Raw genomic sequence first — 24,045 nt, forward strand, 5'->3', positions numbered from 1 at the left:
TCTGTCTGTCTGTCTGTCTGTGTGTTTCTCTTTCTCTGTCTATCAATCTATCTATCTATATTTCTGTCTGTCTGTCTGTCTGTCTGTCTGTCTGTCTGTCTGTCTGTCTATCTATCTATCTATCTATCTATCTATCGGTCTGTCTGTCTGTATATCTATCTATCTATCTATCTATCTATCTGTCTGTCTCTGTGTCTCTCTCTCTCTGTCTGTCTGTCTATCTATCTGTCTATATTTCTGTCTGTCTGTCTGTCTCTCTCTCTCTCTCTCTCTCTCTCTCTCTCTCTCTCTCTATATATATATATATATATATATTTATATATATATGTCTGTCTGTCTGTCTTCCTCTCTGTCCATCTGTCTGTCTGTCTATGTATCTATCTATCTATATGTCAATATATCTATCTTTCTATTTTTCTGTCTGTCTATTTATCAGTCTGTCTGTTCATCTGACTGACTGTCCGTCCATCCGTCCTTATCTATCTATTTATCTATCTATCTATCTATCTATCTTTCCTCCAACTGTCCATCTGTTTGTCTACTTACTTCTCTGTCTATCCACTCATCTATTTATTGGTCTGTCTGTTCGTTCATCCATCCATCTCTATCTATCTATCTATCTATCTATCTATCTATCTATCTATCTATCTATCTATCTATCTATCCATCTATCTGTCCATTCATCCATATGTCTGCCTGCTTGTCTGTCTGTCTATCAACTCACAAACAAGTTTATTATTGCTATTATTATTATTATTTTTATTGAAGTGTGCTGCTGAAATGACTCAAAATGTGTAAGCAATGGAGAGATTAATACACTCCATAACAAGTTATAGATAAAAAATATATATATTTATTTAGTCATGAGAGATCTACAATTCCCAGGATGCACTTGAAAACGAGAGTACTCTCAATGTATCCTTCCTGGAAAAATATTTTATAAATCAATAAATAAATATAAGGCACGTTCTATATGAAGATATATTTTTATTTATTGATGCTAATATTTAAAGTTACTTTTAATCGAATGGTAGTCACAATTGGTTATATATGTGCATTGCATTAAATGTTACCCTCAGGATAGGGAGAGCAGTTACATATTATTATTATTATTATTATTATTATTTTATTATTTATATAGCGCCAACAAATTCCATAGCGCTGTACAATGGGTGGACAAACAGACACATAATTGAGATCAGACCACTGGACGTACAGGAACAGAGGGGGTTGAGGGCCCTGCTCAATGAGCTTACATGCTAGAGGGAGTGGGGTATAGTGACACAAAGGGTTAAAGTAGGGGAATTGAATAGTTTGTTAGAGAAAGGTTTATCGAGTGCTTGGTAGGTCATTTTTGACAGTTGCAGGAAAGGAGTCCTGGGGTGGGGGATGAGAAGCCCGCTGACAGTTTAGTTGATACATTTTAATGAAGAAGTGAGTTTTCAAAGATTTTTTGAAGGAGTGGAATCTGGGTGAAAGTCTGATTGAGGAGGGAAGGGAGTTCCACAGAATAGGTGCAGGTCTAGAGAAGTCTTGAAGGTGAGCATCAGAGGTGGAGATCCAGGCAGAGGATAGGCGTAGGTTTTGGGATGAGCGCAGGGGTCTCGACGGGACATACTTGTGTATGAGGGAGGATAGGTATGTTCGAGGAGCATTATGTAGGGATTTGTAAGCAAGCGCCAGAATTTTGAATTGGGCCCTATATCTAACTGGAAGCCAATGCAGGGACTGACAGAGCGTGGAGGCGTGGGAGGTGCGACCGGACAGGAAAATAAGCCTTGCAGCTGCATTCATTATAGATTGCAGCGGTGCAAGCTGGGAACATGTAAGACCGGTGAGAAGAGGATTGCAGTAGTCGAGGCGAGAGAGAACAACAGCATGAACCAGTATCTTAGCCGCGTCTGGCGTTAGATATGGGCGGATGCGCGCTATGTTCTTGAGTTGGAAGCGACAGGATTTGACTATCGATTGGACATGGGGAGTAAAAGAGAGGTCAGAATCGAAAAGAATCCCTAGGCAGCAAGCCTGCGAGGTAGAGGTGATAGTAGCGCCGTTGACTTGGATGGAGACAACAGGAGTAGCAGCACTTGAGGGAGGAAGAACTAGAAGTTCTGTTTTGGACAGGTTGAGTTTAAGGAAGTGAGCAGCCATCCAGTTGGAAATAGCAGAGAGGCAGTCAGAAACACGAGTCAAGGTGGGCGGAGAGACATCAGGGGAGGACAGGTAGATTTGCGTGTCATCTGTATATAAATGATATTGGAAACCAAGGGAGCTGATGAGTTTACCAAGGGTGGCAGTATAGATAGAGAACAATAGGGGGCCGAGGACAGAACCTTGGGGGACGCCGACAGAGAGGGGTTGGGGAGAAGAGGCAGAACCAGAGAAAGAAACACTGAAAGAGCGCTGGGAGAGGTAGGAGGAGCACCAGGAGAGAGCAGTATTCCGTAGACAAAAGTTATGAAGAATGTGAAGAAGCTGTTGATGATCAATAGTGTCAAATGCGGCAGAAAGATCAAGTAGGATTAGGATAGAGTATTGACCATGAGATTTAGCAGCAATTAAATCGTTGGATACTTTGGTCACAGCAGTTTCAACAGAGTGACCAGCGCGGAATCCAGACTGAAGGGGGTCAAGCAGAGAGTTGGATTCGAGAAAGTCTGTCAATCTGGCGTACACAACTCTCTCGAGGATCTTGGAGGCAAATGGCAGTAGCGAGATAGGGTGGTAGTTGGATGGGGAGTTGGGATCAAGGTTGGGCTTTTTCAGAATTGGGGTTACAGTTGCATGTTTGAAGGGTGAGGGAAATGTGCCAGAGGAAAGGGAGAGATTGAAAATGCTAGCGAGAGGAAGAGCAAGAGAGGGTGACAAAGTGCGGATGAGATGCGAGGGAATAGGATCGAGGGAGCAGGTGGTGGGGCGGGAGGACAGGAGCAGAGCAGAAACCTCTTGTGCTGTAGCAGGTGCCAATGTGCATAGGATGGCAGGGGGAGTGGGGTTGGGTGATGTAATGATAGGGGTAGGAGAGAGATTAGAGATCTCTTTCCTGATTGTAGAGATCTTCTCAGTGAAATGAGATGCAAAGTTTGTGGCGGACAAGGTGGTGGAAGGAAGGGGAGTCACAGAGCGAAGAAGAGCATCAAAAGTGTGAAACAGGTATTTGGGTTGATGGGACAGTGTGCTTATGAGGGTTTTGAAGTAGTTTACTTTTGCAGAGGAAAGAGCCATGCTGTAGGGACGCAGCATAAATTTATAGTGGACAAAGTCAGATGCAAAGTGAGACTTTCTCCAGCAGCGTTCAGCAGTTCTGGAACATTTTTGGAGGTAACGGGTCAGCTTAGTGTGCCAGGGTTGTAGTTGGGGGCGCTTGCTGCTGTAGGAGGTGCCATGATGTCAAGTTGAGAGGAGAGAGTGGAGTTGTAGAGTGAGGTTGCAGAGTTAGGGCAGTTGAGATTTGAGATGGGTAAAAGGAGTGTTTGGAGTGTGGTGGAGAAGTGCTGGAGATCGAGGGAGTTGAGGTTTCTACGAGGTTGGAGAGTTGATGGTGGTGACATTTTGGTATGGGGTATGCAGATGTTAAATGTTAGCAGATGGTGGTCAGACAAAGGAAATGGAACAGTGGAGAGATCAGAGGTGGTACAGAGATTGGTGAAGATGAAGTGTTTCCTGCAGTGTGAGTTGCTGAGGAAGAAATCTGTGTGAGTCCAAAGGAGGAGGTTACAGAGAGCAGACGAGAGGCATCAGGACAGTTGAGCTTGTTGATAGGGATATTGAAGTCCCCAAGTATGAGAGAGGGAGTGCTAGAGGAAAGAAAGTGGGGTAACCAGGAGGAAAAGTGTTCAATAAATAGTTTAGGGTGACCGGGGGGGCGATAGATGATGGATGATAGATGATGGCTTAAAAAGGCGTACAGTGTGAACTTCAAAGGAAGTAAAGGATAGGGCAGGGGCAGGGAGGATAGGTTGAAAGGTGCATTGAGGGGAGACAAGGATGCCTACACCACCTCCTTTACAGTCGAGTCTAGGAGTATGGGAGAACTGTAGACCACCAAAACATAAAGAAGCAGGAGTAGCGGTATCGGATGGGGACAGCCAGGTCTCAGTGAGTGCCAGTATTGTGAGTGAGTTAAAGATGATGAGGTCATGTATAGCTGTAGATTTGATGTTACTACAAATGGAGCGAGCGTTCCAGAGTGCACACTGAATTTTGGTAGAGGAGGATAAACTGCAGGGTATTTGGAGGATGTTTGCATGGTTTCTAGTTATTTTGGTGTGAGCAGATGAGGTGAGGGGCCCTGGGATGGGAGAGACGTCACCAGCTGCCAGAAGTAGGAGGAGAGATAGTGACAGGAGGTGTGAATGGGTTTTATATGGGCGGCGACTAGGGTGAGATTGGGTTAGAACAGGAGAGAGAGAATAGAGAAATGAGTGCAGGGCTTGAGATGAGAGAAGGGGGGAGTGTAGCAAAGAGGGATTAATGTAAATGTGAGTGTGTTGTTGAGGGAAGTGGGTGGAATGGGATATTTTGATTCTGAGGGAGACAAGAGAGAAGGAGAGGAGGAGAGTATAGAGCATTGCCCTGATGTGTAGGTAAGGAGATTGAGCAGAAGTAAGGAGAAGGACTGAGTGTTAGGGGTTAAGAAGGTGGATTGTGCTCATTACTGGTAGTGTTTGCAGCTGCTATTTGGAATTATCTAAAATTGTGTGTGGGATTCTATCTATAAATGTAGTAAGGAACTTGGGGTGGGGTGGTGAGGGGAGGGGTGGGACCCTGAGCACTGTTCAGGTTTGCTATAAGTGGTCTTTTAAAACTCTGACTGTGGAAGACAGAGATGATAGAGTCAAAACAGGACTGCAATAAAAGCTATGGAATGGAGATGCACAGAAGAGGTGAGGATTGTTCAAGCAAGACATTTGGGTGGGTATCAATAAAATAAGGGGGGGGGAGCAAAAATAACAGAGAAAGTCTTTAGAGATAAGCAGAATGTTGAATAACATTTAAGTTAACAAACCAGTGATGAGCAGGGCAGGGAGCAACTAGCCTTAGCATGCAGGGCAAGACAAACTGCATAAAGCGTTTCTTTATCATAATCATTCCTCTTTCTTTTTTCATTTGACAACCATTGTTATTTATGAATCTCCCTCCTTCAGCATGACTCTTGACAAAACCTGGGTGAAGTATTGTATTTTACGTCTCCCCTAGTGCATCTAGTCCCATCAATCACACCTTGGTATCTCACGTTCTGTCTCATCATGTCTAATTGCTTCCTGCTAATTCCCTGAAAACTGAAATGATACAAGCCAGAACTGAGATTTATAAGCCAACATTAAAGCTGTGTGAATTGCAACTGCTGCTCACCGGGGGATAATAATTTCAAATTAATTGAAATCCTATTCGATAAGGCCATTGAAAAGCTTCTGGTCATAAAGCATTTGTTTTTCACTTGTTAGCTGGGAAAATGAATCAGCACAGGTTTAATGAAAAGGATGGCTCGCCGAACTAAAACATATGTTATATTAATAGCATATTTATATGAATGATCAGCAAAAAATACTACAACTGAGCTACTGCCACAGCTATTGGCCATTTTTGCCTAAAATCTGAAATTCATATTTTCATTCAATACGATTTGAAATTTAAAGAATTACTCTAGAGGATGAAATGCCTCATTTAAGATTTACATACAACCAAAGAGCTAGTTAGATGTTTGTTATGGGTTGTGCAATTAGTTTTTTTGAATTGTGTTATTATTTTTAGCTTAGAATAGTTTTTGTTATACAATGCGCATTGTGTGCCTGGTTGCCCTTGTAAGGTCAGAACGAACCATAGAAATTAATTCACCCCCGTGGTGCCATATGCGTGGATGCATGCAATACAATTGCTGTAAAAAACATATCATTCTCACTGGCTTGCCTGAATGAACTAAATAAGCTGTTCAGCTTTAATTCTGAAAAGTAATATTATTGGACAAACTCCAAGTGAGCTGAAAGCAATATATGGCATCCAATCAGAAACAAAAGTGATGTGTAAAGATATAGTATAGACGTGCCCACATAGAATTCAGAAGAATTAGATAGTATGAATGCTCTTTATTTCATAAAAGAATTAATTCATAGCAAATATTTGGTCAAATTGCAGGACTTTTATTGACAGGACTTTTATTGGCAGGACTTTTAAAACACAAATACAATAAGAAAATAAGTAGGGGATGTAGCTTTACCTGATTGGCACACCACCACACTGGTAGAAGACGTTGAGCTAGCTCAGTGGTTAGTGTCCCATTTACAGTAGCTCTAATAGTTGTTAAAACTGCTTCTTCAATTGTAAGTTCTGTCAATTCAGGCCTTCATCTTTCTGAGGTTGGTAGGATGAGGAATATCATTTAGACTATGTATGTATAACCTGCAGGTTGACCAAAGTTGACAACGGATGGAGCTTTAGTCTAGATCCACATCGTTTTTACTTATTTCCTTCCAGTGTCACATCATTTATGGCAGCGCCACTTCGTCGACTGTCTGTTCGGACTCTCGATGTACTGCATATGTGAGTGATACCACACGCATGCCCTTAGAGGGACATAGGAAGCGATTTCTGGTGGCCACCATCTTGGAAATACCAAGATGGCAGTGCCATAGAAGAAGACCTGGTAGGAGGGCCCAACAGAAGAAAAGGTAAGTAGCTCCAGTCTCAGGGCCACTAAACATTGCAGGGGATCGGGAGAGCTTGAGGGGGGGATATATAGGCTTTGGGACCCCCATAAGTTTATGGTACATTGCTATTACATATTTCTGAGACACAATGCCAATCTGTGTCTTCTGGAATGATCCCATTGTATATTCTATGACTCTCACGTGTCTTTATCGACTGTAAAGTGATACACATTATAATGCAAGTTATTAACTTTCTGTATTCTATTGGAAATCTATCAATAAAAATTAAAACATGAAAATATGCATGTCTTGGAAATATGACCAATATATCTGATTAGCGTTTTTTTTTTGTATATTTGTTAGTTATAAATATTATCTACTTAGGAACTCATAATGCAGTGGAAACTTTGGGCACCAGAATTTAAACAAGTTGAAAAAAAATCTAAATAATAAAAAAAAAAATCAGTGGATTAGGTGTATATGTGATTTGAATTTTTTAAAAAATGGCGTTATTACCCTTTTCTTTTTTCTTTTATAACACGCACAATAAGCTAATCTTGGAACATTACTCCAAAGCAGACTGTATTTATATTCACACCTTTCATATCCTTACACATTGTATTATAGTTTTAAGTTCATAGTTGTTGATTTAGTGTTGACACATCGTTGCTGCTGTTTAGTGCTGTTTTCTTTACAGATTGATCATGTTTAGAATGCTTATCTTTTTACTGTGCAAAGTAAACATTAATAAAGTTTTATTGCTTTAGTGGAATGAATACAATTGGAATTGTTCACTACAACGATCTATGGAAATGTAAGGAATTTATTTTGAAATAGACCCAAATTGAATGGCACTCGAATATAGTTCAATAGGTCCTAACATAGCCCTGATATAAGACCCGGGAGCTCAGGGATTGTTTGAGAATGAATAAAATAAGTAGTATAAAACATACCCTAGACATAAAACGAAATTGATCAATAAATCAATCAGTAAATACATCATTTAAACGTGAACTTCCATGAACTCCTAATAAATTCAGATCGCTATCCAGATCCCTATTGTTTTACAATGCAGGTGAGGCCATAAGGGTGACTATAGGGTGTTGCCCACCCACTAGTTAATTTTATTAATTCTCACACTGTCATCATTGGGTGAAAAGGTCAGGGGGGATTTTCAAAGTTAAGTCCCCTGTTTAAAAGTGCACACATTTTACATGACTTGGGTGGGCACTAGGGGGTTAAAGATTTGGAGAAACATTTTTATACTTTTAGCTGTATCCTATGTCCAGCACATCAAGCCTCATACATTCAATTTATAGCACTTTTTTGATTGTTCCACCTGATTAAATCAATTAACAATAGTGTTCTATAACCCATTGTACAGCGCTGCGGAATTTGTTGGCGCTATATAAAAAAATAATAACAATAACGTCTTGTTCAATAGCTTATATAACAATGAAGTGCGACATTGTTATTCACTACAGTGAGAATTTAAAGTGAATACAAAGTCATTTTCAGAAGCCAATTTTGCAAAATATCTTTAAGCCTGTTAAGTTTTCAGTTTGGCTACTCTGGTGCAAAATTAGAAATACACTTGGAATTTTCACTTTATTGAATATCCCTGTTAGTCACATTGGGAAATAGATTTTCAGAATTCAGAATCCATCTAATTGGGTCTGGATTCATCCAAGAACTTAGGCATTATAATGCAGATGAGGGCAAGTAATATTATGTCGATCAAGTCACCAACCATTAAATTCAGAAACCATTGTCCTGTTTATTACTTTTAATCTATCTGTTGGCACAGCAACGAAAACAAAGGAATTTACCTAAGATTCCTCTCAGTCTAGTTTATTACTTTTATAGTACATTGCACCCATTGTACAGCGCTATGGAATCTGATGGCGCTATATAAATACAGCGCTACGGAATCTGATGGCGCTATATAAATAATGAAATAATAAGAAAATAATAATAGTAGTCACTAAATAGCGGTAATCAGATAAGCAGTTTAGCTATGTAACAAAAGGAATATAGAGATTAAGATTCGTGTCAATGTTGGGCCATTGCTCTGTCTCAAGGCTGCCAACGAGAAGTAGGAAAATAAAAAAAAATTGGATATCACCCATCAGGGCGTGAAGTTGAGTGATTTACTTTCTCCTTATGTCAAAGCCAGCACCATTTCAGTGTGGCCTGCAGGATGAGAATATTAACTAGACAATGGTTCGGGGAAATGTACAGAGCATATCATATATATCAGGAATGCCATGGCTCACAGAGTTTGTGCTTATTGGTCTCTACTGAACTTTGCAAAAACAAGTGATAGAACAGGCAAACTCAAATTTACCAGTAGGAGAAATATCACTCCGCCTCAATGGACATAATTTGATATATTGTGAGTGGTTGCTCATATGGTATTAAGACAGGAAAATTGCACCCCAATCACATTAGTACGGTATATTTTGTGCATTCCTCATATTTTGATAACTGTTCATATGGAGTGCAATGATGTTCAACTGTGTTACGAAAGAGACCGTTTTTACAATGGTGAAGTGGTAATGGTAGATTGTCTCCCAGTGCAGGCACCCACTTATTTCTAATTAGTTCATCATTTATTCTGTTATTTATAACATCCTGTTACCTAGACTTGTGCATGGTGGACAAATTTGATTTCAACTGAAATTCTTTTCTGAATATTGCATTTTTTTCTGAAAATTACATTTAGCTTGGGACCTCTGACAACGTGCCCATGTATTTGTTAGTTATCACTTATGAATACAATATCACGTGTGAATACAATCAACATTTAATAGCTGCCCCCAGTCATCAATCATATTTTTCCCGTTAGTCATCTACCTTTTTCCACCAGAGGTGGAACTCCAAATGCCAGATCAAACAAGCATGTTTGCCAATCTCGCAAGTTGTTTGCTTGGTTATACCTCGATATAGCACTTCGGCAATACAAAATTCCTCCAAATACCTGATTGGCCTAAATCAGTAAACGTCAATAAGGTGTTTTTTTGTTTTGTTTTCTTTTTTTTAAACGACTAAAACAGGAATATCAGGCTTTGACAACAGATGCCGCTCCATTAGGCAAGATTGTTATAATAAGTCTCAGCTTGATGGACAGACTGGCTTCTTGTTACACTTGTAATATCAGGCAATGTAAGCTATTTTTCAAAACGTTCCTGAGACAACTGGTAATTTATCTGCAGTAGGTGAGTTAATACCAATGTGACTTCACTTTCTGACAGACTTAGAGCCTGATCTGCAAATCACTTCCAAATTTCATTTTATGTGGTCGGGCTCTCTTGTTTTAATTTATGTTCAATGAATAATATGTAATAAGAACATTTTATAAGAGGAAGAATTATATGCTCCGTTAGGGTTATGTTTTTGGAATAACGTGACACTAAAATCTAAATTGGAATATTAGATAAAAAGATTTTGCTTGTTACAAATGTAGATACAGGTGCACCTTAAAATATATTAAAAAAATAAACATAAAAACAATCATTCTAATCTTAAACTGCTAGCATTTGCTATGAATTTAGTTCTTAAGTACAAAGATATTCTTTATATTTTTATATTAAGGATTGTGTGTGGTAGCCCGGGGCTAGGATTGCTTGACAATGGCAACAAATCAATAGGAAGAAACATTTCTCTATTAGAATTGTTTTCTCCATGCCTGTTCTCTGGGAGCTATTAACAGACGGAATTATTCTTTTATGTTTTTTTTTTATTCTGCAGATGTGTAGTGAGTTCTAATAATTTATATCTCTCATTGATTTTAAGACTTGCTTGATGCTCCATTATGCAATTTTTGGGTTGCTTCATTTTTCTGTAAACCCTTAGAAAGCAATTTTCCTTTTTTCTTAGAGAAGCTATCCCTTTAAGATCATTAACCCGTGTTAAACCAATAATCTATCCTCACAGTCTACAGAGAGCAATACATTATGCCAACACAAGGAAAATGCATGGTTGTATTTGGATAGTTATAGATTTACTCCATAGAGAAACAATGCACACAGTCAGTTGCCAAAACAATACTATGAAAGTTTTCTGGGATGTATCAATAGATTTTTAAATGGGAAAACCTACCCTATTCAAGGAATGCTGCCTTTAGGTTTAGGAATGATGTTTGAGAGGATGCCATGAAAAAAATGAAAGTTCACCAAAGATGTCCCCTGTCTGGATCCCTACAATGTTACAGTGTAGTCAGCCCAACTTGAGGAATGGTTTAATGCCTATGACAAAGAGAAGACATTTATGATTTTTTTTATATAGTCTGTAAGAGACACTGAAGACAGAGATCCAACCACCAGAGTGCAAAGTAGAAGGTTGTCTCTTACAGTCCTGAACATCCCTCTACTTAGAATCTGAATACCAAATCTTATCCTACCAGAGCAGGGGCGGATCCAGAACCCAATCTCGGGAGGGACACATGGTTATTTATAGAAAAAAATCCAGGCACAATAACCACTACAACTTACTATAGTGGTTGTGGTGCCAGGAGTGTCGTGGTACCCTTCCAGATTAAGTAGTCAAACCATTTAAGAGCAGTTTGACAACTTACCTGGGGTCTGTCGGGTCAGGTGTTAGGGCCTGTAGTAGGGGACAGGGACAGTTGAGTGTGGTGCAATGTGTGACGGGTGTAGTGTGTGTGTGTGAGGGGTGTAGTGTGTGTGTGTGCATGAGGGGTACAGTGTATGTGTGTGTATGAGGGGTGTAGTGTTTGAGAGGTGCAGTGTGTGTATGTTTTGGGCAGTGTGTGTGTGAGGGGTGCAGTGTCTGAGTGGGGCAGTGTGTGTGTGTATGTGAGGGGGCAGTGTGTGTAATGTTGGCAGTGTATGTGAGGGTGGGCAGTGAGTGTATGGGGGCAATGTTTGTGAGTAAGAGATGCAGTGTGTGTGTGTGTGTGTTTGAGGGGGCAGTGAGTGTGTGTATGTGTGGGGCAGTGTGTTTGTAAGAGGGGTGCAGTAAGGAGTACTGTGTGTGTGTGTGTGTGTGTGAGTAGGTATTGTGTTTTAGGGGGCAGGTGGGTGCAAATGAAATGTATTATTATTATTTTTTTTTTTTAAAATATGATTACATTTTATATCCCCTCCTCCCCTTCTTACCTTTGCTCAGGGAGAAAGGACATTTCCTGCAAACCCTGGTGGTCTGGTGGGAGTGAACTCTAGCCTGCAGATCCTCACTCTCGCTCTGACCTAACGAGAGGAGAAATGGCAGGTCCTCTCTCCCTCCCTTGCTGGCTGCCAGCAATGTGCCTGTGGGCCGGAGGGGAGATCTATGATCTCCTGATCTCCCCTCCGGTCCGTGAAGGCACATAGCAGGGTGGGCGCTTGGATAGCGCCGGCCCTGCAAGGGAGAGGGAAGGAGAGGGAGGGAAAGGGAGCCCTGTACTATTTTCTCAGGGATTGCCCTCCCTCTCGATCCGCCACTGTACTAGAGTATCTTGCTTTGACTATGCCACATTTTCTAGAGTAACTGGTTGTATTTGCTTTGTTATTTAAGTGCTTACAACAACACCCACAGCACTAAAAACAGTAAAATACAATCTTCATCTTTAGAGCTGCACCCATCCAGGAGATAGCTCTCTTGCCAAAATACCTGTGTTTGAGCTGTTTAGAGAAAAATCGATATATTATTTCAATACATATAAAATTTGTGTCATTATGGTTGCTTTAACATAATTACACATAAAATTAATTTATTGGTGATTATATTTTGATTTTATTTATTCTACACTAGAACACTAAACAAATAAACATTTTAGATTTGTTTTCCTTTCCATTATGCGTTCTTTGTTCTTTACACTAAATTGTAAACTTATGTGATAATTACTTTCAGATTTAAACCTCTTTGAGGACCAGAGGAACTTGTAAGTCTCAAAGTTTATGACAGCCTTTTTTTGTCATATATTTTAAACTCAGTGTAAATACGTGTGAAAGTCATGCACAATGTAAAACCAGATTGCAGTATATTATTTTCCATCACAGGGATTACATCACAGGGATTACATGACCAGTATCAATTCTGATGGACTGCAACCAGTCCAATCATACACGTTTTTATGTTTGGATCAATCTAATATTGAATATGGAAATTTTACTTAATGGCGCCCTCCAGGTACCATAGCAACCTCATTAGAATTAATTTGGTGCCGGTTTACCTTTTGGGGTTAAACCATAAATGTACAGTTTACCCTAAAAGTGTTCGATCCAGCTCCAGTTAGCACAGCCCCTAAAATCAGGAAGCATGGGACAGCACCAGATTGTCTGAAAGTGTCAGCCACATCAGTAGCTCTCCCATTCAAAAAATGGCTTGAGAAACCTCTGTGTATTTCTCAAGCCGTTTTGTAAATGGGGAGCTACTGATTAGCTTAGAACATGAGAATATTTTAAGCTAATAGGTAGCGCCCCTGTCTGAGGATTCAAGCCTCGGACAAAAGCAATTTGAGAGGCCCAGAGCTAATCGGAGCTGGAATCAACACTTTGTGGTTAAACGTTCATTAACAAATTAACTCCTAAAGGTAAAACTAGGTAAGAAAAAATGTAGTCTGAACATTAAATAACTTCTCGACAGAGGAATTTGGATTAAATGTGGGACTGGGCAGACAAGTGGCACATGCGATTCAATACAGACTATTGTCAACAATTAATGCATTTTGGAATAAGGAACTCACAAGCCAATTATACATTAACCCCTTCAGGACCGGCCTGTTTTTGCGATGTTTGTACGTTAAGGACCAGAGCAGTTTTAACACTTTTGTGGTGTTTGTGTTTAGCTGTAATTTTCCGCTCTCTCATTTACGGTTCCCATATAAGTTATATATTGTTTTTTTCACGACAAGAAGGGCTTTCTTTACATACCAGTATTTATATTATGTCATATATTGTATTTAAAAAAAATAATAAAATATGGTGAAAAAAAAACAAAAAAACATGTTTTTGGACTTTTACTTGAAAAATCTTTTACTTATCTACAAAAGCTAATGAAAAAAACTGCTAAATAGATTCAAAATTTTGTCCCGAGTTTAAAAACACCCAGTGTTTACATGCTTTATTGCTTTTTTTTGCAAGTTATAGGCCTATAAATACAAGTAGGAAATTGCTGTTTCAATATATATATATTTTAAATGTATCAATAGTGACATTGTTACACCGTTATCTGTCATAAATCCCCGAAACACACCTAACATGTACATATTTTTTAAAGTAGACAACCCAGGGTATTTAAAATGGGGTATGTCCAGTCTTTTTTAGTAGCCACCTAGTCACAAACACTGGCCAAATTTAGCATTTATATTTGTTTGTGTGTTAAAAATGCAAAAAACGCTAACTTTGGCCGGTGTTTGTGACTAAGTGGCTACTAAAAAAGGCTGAACATACCCCATTTGCAATACCTTGGGTTGTCTTCTTTCGCAAATGGTATGCCATCATGGGGCTAATTCTCATTCCTTGGCTACCATACGCTCTCAAAGGCAACCTAACCAATCTGACAAATTTCAATAAAAAAAAAAAAAGTAAAATCAAGCCTTATATTTGACCCTGTAACTTTCACAAACACTATAAAACCTCTACATGTGGGGTACTGTTATACTCAGGAGACTTCGCTGAACACAAATATTAGTGTATCAGAACAGTAAAATGTATCACAGCAATAATATCCTCAGTGAAAGAGCTGTTTGTGTGTGAAAAATGCAAAAAACTTCACTTTCACTGACAATATCATCGCTGTGATATGTTTTACTGTTTTGAAACACTAATATTTGTGTTCAGCGAAGTCTCCCGAGTAAAACAGTACCCCCATGTACAGGATTTAGGGTGTCATAGAAAGTTACAGGGTTAAGCACAGTGCTAGCAAATTAAATTATCTGGACTTTTGGCCTGGGTTGGCAGGCAGGTCCCTCAAATTGCAATCATTAAAATTACTTAATTAGGTAAAAATATTACATAAATATGCACGTAGAATTTTAATATATATACATATTTATATATTTGACGTCTACGTGTATATTTATGAAATTATTAATGTAATTTTGTATGTGGACATATGTATATTTCGTATTATTTTTATTTATTTATTTATACATAGATATATATATCATTACATTCTAAGTGTATTTTGATATAAATATATATATATCAATATCAAAATACTGTTAGAATAAAATTGAATATATATATATAATTTTTTTTTAATTATTAAAAATTATTTTTATTTTTTGTTATTTATTTTTATTAACATATTATTTGTATTTTATAATAATATATATATACCATATATATAGTTATTATATATATTGTATATATTCGTGTGTAATTTAAATATAAGTGTATTTTTATATTAATATACGTATATATAAATATAAAAATACACTTAGTGTGACATTATATATATGATATATATACATATATTATATATAGGTATATATAGATATAATACATGTATATATAGCATATATATATATACACATATTATTATTTTTTACACTGATTGTTTTTTTTTTTTACTTTATTTAATGATTTTTCACTTGCAGGGAGACTGCCTGTCAGCACAGACAGTCCCCCTGCAGGCAGATACAAAGACCCCTATTGCGGTCATGTGATCGAGTGATCACATGGCCGTGGGGTCCTGATCTGCCGAGGGGGGACTGCCCGGGCAGAAGGCAGTCCCCCTGGACCGGGAGGAGAGCTGATCGCCGCCGTGGGACCGACGGCGATCAGGTAAGTTGCCCAAAACCGTTATGACGGTTCAGGACCGTCAGCGGTCCAAACGCACGTTTTACCGCTGACGGTCCTGAACCGTCAGCGGTCCTTAAGGGGTTAAATGGAGTTGAGTTAGGGATAACATTAAATGAAAAGGACATGGGCACAATCATAGATCACAATTAGGCAACAGTATGCAATGCCGTTCTGCGGTTGAAAAAGCTAGTAAGGTTCTTTTGTGTTCAAAAATTTGTTTAGATTTTGTCTCTTTACAAATTGATGGTAAGACCCTACCCTGAATATGCTGTGCAATTTTGGGCCCTAGTTTTAAAGAAGGATTTTTGCAGAACTATAAAAAGTGCAGAGCCGAGCTACAAAATTAGTAAGGGGGATGGAAAACATTAGTTAGAAGGAAAGACTAGAAACACTGGATTTGTTTTCGTTAGAAAAAAGGTCTATCAGAGGGGATATGATAGCACTATACAAATATATACAGGGTCAGTACAAACCACTATGTGCTAACATGTTTATTAGCAGAAATATACAACAAACAAAAGGTTATTCATTGGCACTGGAAGAAAGGAGTTTTTGCTTACTGCTGAGGAAAGGATTCTTTACAGTAAGAACAAGAAAGATATGGGATTCTCTATTGAAAATAGTTGAGCTATCAAATAATATAGATATTTTTTTTTTTTTAAAAATGCTCGGATGCTTGTTTGCATAAACAGAATATTCAAGGATATGAAGTATATAATTGATATGTAAGTATATCAGTAACCGTTGTTGTAAGTATATATGTAACAGTTGTTGATCCAAGGAGGAATTTGATTGCCATTGTGGAGTGAAAAGGGATTTTACCCTTCTTGTGGCATAATTGGAAATGGCTACAATTGTTTTTTGTTTTGTCTTCTTTTGGATCAACAGCATAAGATAAGTTCAGTAATGAATGTGATGGACTTTTCAGCATAGACAACAAGTAACTACGTAAGATGCACCCTAACGACCTATTCTGATGATGCTTTTATGGTGCCCGGAGTGTTCCTTAACCCCTTAAGGACCAAACTTCTGGAATAAAAGGGAATCATGACATGTCACACATGCCATGTGTCCTTAAGGGGTTAAATGGAGAATGGTCACTTCCCAGGATTTTTAATACTGTGCTTACTTATCCACAATACTTAACAAACACTTATTTGTTAGTTCTAAAAGTTAAAATAAAATGTAGAGGGGGCGGAGCCAACAGCCGAACAGAGCGGTCGCAACTCCAGCGAGCTCCGTGATTTTACAAGCTTATATCCACAAAACTACGATATATCACCCCCCAAAATCGCTCGAAACAAGCAGATAACCCCAACACCCTAGACAGCATGGGGAAGAAGAGCAAAAAACTTAAATCGGACGGAACACGCCCGGGCGCAAGCATTGGGGACCTGTGGCGGAGAGCGCAGGGAACCCTGGAGCCCAACATGGTGGACTACACTGGCTATGTGGACGACTTCACAAATTCTGACGACCCATTCTCGGACCAAGAAGAGGTGGCCTTACCTGCCTCGAAACAGCCGACAATGCCCAAGGCACAGACGGATGCAACACCGGTCACGAAAGTGGAGATGAGGGAACTGTTGGCGGAGCTCCGACGGGGCATCCAGGCCGACATGGCGGAAATGAAGAGAGACGTCCAAGGCCTGTCGGACCGTGTGGATGTTGTCGAACGAGATACAATGAGCCACACACAGCAACTTACCGCTATCCAGAAGGATGTCGCTACCCTACGACAGCAGTACATACAAGCAGAGCACAAAATGGCAGCAATGGAAGACACGCGGCGGGCCCAAAACCTCAAGATTCGGGGTGTAGCGGACTCAGTCTCAGATGCCGAGATGCCTCATCTCATTCGACGACTGATAAGCACGATTCTCCCTGCGAGACAAGGGCATAAGCATAGACGGCGCGTTCCGTCTACCCAAACCCACGACAGCCCCAAAGGCAGCACCCAGGGACATCATCGTTAAATTCCATAAACGCCAAGATAAAATGGCACTAATGGCAGCCACCAGGGGAAACACACCATATGCCTTTGAGGACATGTCCCTTTCGTTTTATACGGACTTATCTAGGGGAACAATGCAATGGCGCGCAACCCTCAGGCCACTCACCACCTTACTCCGCGCACATAACATACAATATCAATGGCGCCCACCCCGCAAACTACAAGTGCTACACGGGACTGACACATATCTAATAACTGACCTACCAGAGGCAAAAAAGCACCTGGCGGCATGGGGCCTCCCTCAAGACGCCATACAGCAGCCTGACAAGCCCTCCAACTCCCATACGTGGAATCCGGCCACCTCCGAGACATTTGTCCCGAGAACCTCCCCCCAAACAGCAATATCGACGAACTCACGTTGAGACCACAGATGGACTTAAAGCTCATCACCTCTCACTTTGCTGTGGTCCTTTGGACTGAGTGGTCTAATGCGAACCAGTCCTAGTCGGAGACCACCTCATACAGCACACCTGGAACATCGATTAAACGACATCTATGGCCTTCACCTCGGATGCCTACCTATCTGGTTGCAAAACGAGACACCTGAAGCTTTTGGGGAAATGTAACTGATTGCACGCCCAGAGACTTAAACTCTCTCTTGAAATTTGTTTTATTATTGCTATTTGCTTTGTTGTACATTTGTTTTCAGAATCTACCCGACACCACGGTGCATATGTTTAATGTTTGAGCCTTCTCTCCCGACCACTCCTCAGCATATCTGATACCTCTTAGGCTGTTTACCAGGGATCAGACTTGTTATGTTGGCCCGTTAACTTAGTGGAACTCACAGTACCTTCTCACAGACCGCTACTTAAGCTTTGCTCCCCGCTACATGTACATATATTAACTTTTCGGTCCATAATTTACGGGCCTCCTAATGTGAAAGACAGCCTCTAGATAACCCTCGTGACACAACGGTTTTGGAGCAAGACCGCTGTCGCATAGACGGGTAATTCCACAATCAGCGATGGTACCGCAAGCTGTGAACCCCAAGCAGGCACTCACTCACACAGAGAGCTCAGGGTCCTAAGTCATGCAGAACCACTCAAAAGGCACCGTTTCACGACTCTATTAAGCCTACACACTGATTGTATGTTGTAACCTCTTTTGTTAGGCAATCTCTGTAAATAGCTCGATGTTGACCCGCCACTCTCAGTTACCGAACCGTGCAAGGTGCATAGCACATAGAGGTAACATGTCCCTCTTGGCCCTACGTAGTGCCCAAGCAAACCAGACACGGGACTAACCCCCCCACCCACTTGCTATGTCCTCGACTCACTACAGCCTCAGCATAGAACTTGACCGTTAATCACCGGCATAGTTAGTATGCTGGATCGAAACACTTCCCTCAAGCCCTTAGCGTAACCTACACGCCCTGAAAGGCAGGGCAAAGTACATGCTTTCTCGCTTCCCTATCTGGTAAAGCGGTTTTAAGATATATAACTACCGTGGCTCCATCCTGTACCAGGCTAGCATTAACCTAGCTCACATTCACAGATAAACACACCGCGCTCGCCTGGTCAAGCAGGGCAACAGCGGTCACATTATTTAAAACCTAGAACTACTCTTCTGGTCATTTAAATTGTTTTTGTTTATTCATGTTCTATGGTCAATCCTGTATTCCTCTTATTCAGCTGAGCTGAACAGAACAAACAACCTGTTAAGCAATGTTCATATATATAAAAAAAAAGGTGCAGAAACCTCTGAACGCCACACTATGGCAACACTACGACATATTGTTTATGCATACATGCTGTTGTGGCAATGTAATTAAGTTATGTTTTTCCATGCACAAATAAAATAAAGAATTAAAAAAAAATGTAGAATTCCTTAGCTCCATCTTAGCTCCTTGTCAATTATTGTTATAACCACTGTTCTCTGCACATAGTAATCAGCATAGAAAAAACATACAGAGGAGAGGAGAAATGAAACAATATTTCTGTTTGTCCTCATTTGCAATTTAAAAGAAAATGAAACTTCACATGAAAAAAAGTAAACACAATTTATGGATACATTTGAATGTTTTATTCAATGGTGTACGTTCCAGAGACTTGATGTTTCCCATTTAGGGTTCATTGTTAAAGAAAGAAAATATCCTCATCACTATATCACATTAGCATGAAAATGAAGGGGGTCAACAATGAAATATGGTGGTCAAAGTAACAGAGTGGGATAAAACCTCCAACTCAGGTGTCAGGATAGTAGTGCATTTATCATTTTTACTAGGTGGCATCCAATTAAATTAGTTTCAAATTAGCAGAGCTTCAGAAATTCCTGCCGGCCATGCTAACAGAGTTATGAGAATTAGAACTTATGGAATATGGGGAGAGAGATAAAATGGGATTTAGGTTTATGGGGTGAGACACACAAAGCATTTTATAGGGTGTTTTGGAGAGAGGCAATAAGAGTACTAGGTAGATAAGGCAATAGACACAAGTTGATGAAGGGAAATAGGGGAATACAATGACAGTATTGGGGATTGACCCTTGGATGAAGTCTTGAAGGAGTGTTAACACATTTTTGTATAGACCAGGTTTTAGAATTTAGCAATGCGTCTCACAGAGTTTGGAGGGTTTTTCTAACTGTAGCTGTGTTGGTCTATTATTTTGAAATGTAGTTGTTAGCTCTTCCCAGCTGACAATATAGTGAATAAACCCGATGTTGCCAAGTGGTGCAGTGCCAGCGTCACTCAAAATCCTACTTGCAACATTGTCAATGTCACAGGTCTCTGGTGGGGTTACTGGTGGGGTGGTAAATGCTGACCCTTATTTAATATTTATATATTCTCAGACATGCATCAACCAGACACTGTAAGCCAAAAAGAGTCACTTTCCATTCAGGAGTACATGCAGAATTCTATTTATGCCCAATGAATTTACCAAAATATCACACCAGAGTGGCCCTATCTCCCGAGGCAATGCAATAAACCTTTCTGCCCTGTTTTTGTTTTCATTCCCAGCTACATTCTTGCCACTGTCTTGTAAGTTAGGAACTTCTAGAATCCTGACATGATGCAAAGGGCAAATGGGCCATGTCCACACAGGACTGAAGCTAGCCTTAGCAAGACAAATAAGATGTGCATGTAGATCAGTTTGTCTATGTCCAATATACCCTATCATACCTTCAGCTATAATAGTTGCTGTCTCCGACCCTACAAACAGTTTGCCTACTACCACCACCGTTAGAAGAACACAGTCCTACTTCCTGAGAGGTTTTGACACAGTGAACATATCCGCTCCCCCTCTCTTTCTCCCTCTCCCATATGTATATATTACTTTTTATCTGGCTTATTTATTTATTTTTTTCCATGTCCTCTCATTTCTTTTTTTGCTAGCAGACTGTAGCCAGATACAGAGTGTCACTGCATATTGGTGGCATACATGCTATAACTTTGCATGTCTGCTTTAGTCTAGAATTGTGTATCATTTCTCTCAGCCTTTAAGAGACTGTTTGAAATCCCACATGGACAATGACATCTGACATGGGAATCAGTCTTTTAGGGGTTATGCAATTCCATTTTGTACTTTTACTTTATCAAACAACTGTACATGCTGAAGCACTCAACTCATTCAGAGGTTCTGGGATGAACTCTTTGCAGCATGAAGATAGGAGATCACCGATGGTCGGTAATAATCTCTGGGTTATTAAGTACCCCTAGTGATATTTTAATGAGAGATCTCTAAGGATAACTCTTCTGTTTTATTTCAGTGACCGTAAACAATTCATAGTTTGTTCTTTATCCTTGACTCATTCTCACAGGTTCTTTCGTAACAACGCTCAAAAATCAGAGCCAGAATTATAATCATAGGAGGGACATTTCCTCTGAGATGACTAAAGTATGTCATAATTTCCATGGAGTGGTCTAAGTTTAAGGTCAGGCTTTGATTTTTACAGTTAAGTGTAGCCCAGTAAAATTGGCAATAGATAACACATGTAGCTACAACCAAGCGCTGCAAGGGTTCTTACAACACATGTATCTGTCTGTGCTGGGTCTTTGTAACTGTGCACTGCACAGTATTAAGGAAACATTAGACATTTGAACTGCTGAAACTTAGCCCAAACACCCGCTTTTAATGAAATATTATGTTGGCCACTGCAAAGGTTTAAGTATCACTCATGAAACGTATCCTTTAATTTGATTTGAGGCTGTCATTTTCTTTTATTCTAAAGGTAAAAAAAAAAGAGAGAGAAAAAAAAAAGGTAATTCATAACATTTTGGAAAAATAAAACAAACAATATATTCCTATATCTCAAACTAGTAACAAATCGTTAAAAGTTCAAAGGGGCACCTAAACGGGGAACTTGAAGACCATAACTACTACAACCTTCTGCACTACTACAACCCTTTTATTTATTAGTGATGAATCGTTAAAAATAATTGTCCTTCTAAAATGGAACATTTGGGAATATGATGTTAATTAATTCATTGTGAAATGTCAGGTGATATGTAATGAAAGGAATTAATCCTTAGGATAAAAATACATTTGAAAATTAAGTTTATGGGATCAAAGATTATTTACAGTATCATACAGATCTATATCCAGCTGTTTGCATACCCACTAAATGTTTTTGCTTTTTTATAAAAAAAAATGCATAATGTTGAAACTGTATGAAAAAATAATTACCCCAGAGTTTGCCTTTATAAAATATATATATATAAGGTATCTCACAAAAGTGAGTACATCCCTCACATTTTTGTAAATATTTTAATATATATTTTCCTGTGACAACACTGAAGAAATGACACTCTGTTACAATGTAAAGTAGTAAGTGTACAGCCTGTATAACAGTGTAAATTTGCTGTCCACTCAAAATAACTTAACACAGCCATTAATGTCTAAACCGTTGGAAACAAAGGTGAGTACACCCCTAAGTGAAAATATTTTGTCTGGTCACCATTATTTTCCAGCACTGCCATGGGCATGGCCATGGGCATGGAGTTCACCAGAGCTTCACAGATTGCCACTGGAGTCCTCTTCCATTCCTACATGACAACATCACAGAGCTGGTGGATGTTGGACACCTTGAGCTCCCCCACCTTCCATTTGAGGATGCCCCACAGATGCTCAATAAGGTTTATGTCTGGAGACATGCTTGGCTAGTCCATCACCTTTATCTTCAGCTTCTTTAGCTGATCACTACCTTAGTGATCATCTTGGAGGTGTGTTTGGGGTCGTTATCATGTTGGAATACTGCCCTGCTCCCAGTCTCAGAAGGGAGGGGATCATGCTCTGCTTCAGTATGTCACAGTGCATTTTGGCATTCATGGTTCACTCAATGAACTGTAGCTCCCCAGTGCCGGCAGCATTCATGCAGGCCCAGACCATAATACTCCCACCACCATGCTTGACCATAGGCAAGACACACTTGTCTTTGTACTCCTCACCTGGTTGCCGCCACACACGCTTGACACCATCTGAAACAAATAAGTTTATCTTGGTCTCATCGGACCACAGGACTTAGTTCCAGTAATCCATGTCCTTAGTCTGTTTGTCTTCAGCAAACTGTTTGCGGGCTTTCTTGTGCATCATTTTTAAAAGAGGCTTCCTTCTGGGACGACAGCCATGCAGACCAATTTGGTGCAGTGTGTGGCGATTGGTCTGAGTACTGACAAGCTGACCCCGCACCCCTTTAACCTCTGCAACAATGCTGGCAGCACTCATCTGTCTATTTCCCAAAGACAACCTCTGGATATGATGGAGAACACGTGCACTCAACTTCTTTGGTCGACCATGGCCTGTTCTAAGTGGAACCTGTCCTGTGAAACCGCTGTATGGTCTTGCCCACCGTGATGCAGCTCTGTTTCAGGGTCTTGGCAATCTTCTTGCAGCCTAGGCCATCTCTATGTAGAGCAACAATTGTTTTTTTCAGATCCTCAGAGAGTTCTTTGCCATGAGGTGCCATGTTGAACGTCCAGTGACCAGTATGAGAACGTGTGAGGGCGATAACACCAAATGTAACACACCTGCTCCCTATTCACACCTGAGACCTTGTAACACTAATGAGTCACATGACACTGAGGAGGGAAAATGGCTAATTGGGCCCAATTTGGACATTTCCACTTGGGATGTACACACTTTTGTTGCCAATGTTTTATACATTAATGGCTGTGTGTTGAGTTATTTTGAGGGGGCAGCAAATTTACACTGTTATACACTTTATATTGTAGCAGAGTGTGTTGTCACATGAAAAGATATAATAAAATGTTTACAAAAATGTGAGGGGTGTACTGTGAATGTAAATGTGAGATACTGTATATTTAAACTAAATATCGTCTTTCCCCAACTGGTCTGTCAAAGCTTTCTATGCCAACATTTCAGAAGCAGGGGACAGCAGGAGAATCCTTCTACAGTTGGTTCTCCTATTCTCTTTTATGGCAACTAATGTGCATATGCTGTAGTTGTCATGATTGCTTTCCTAACATTAACTGCTTACCAGAGGAATTCAGGAACAGAGTCAAGACTAGACTGTGTCAATGCTGATAGGTTAAAAATATATATATACAAGCAAAAAGGCGCTGTGTGATATTAGTGATAATAGATAGCTTATAACTCAGTGAAACACTATGTTTTGCTATAAAGCTGCACCTCAAAGTGAAAGACAGCTCAAAACATCACTAAACATACAATACAAA

Source organism: Pelobates fuscus, chromosome 5 (genome assembly GCF_036172605.1).
Source record: "Pelobates fuscus isolate aPelFus1 chromosome 5, aPelFus1.pri, whole genome shotgun sequence".
NCBI classification, from domain to species: domain Eukaryota; kingdom Metazoa; phylum Chordata; class Amphibia; order Anura; family Pelobatidae; genus Pelobates; species Pelobates fuscus.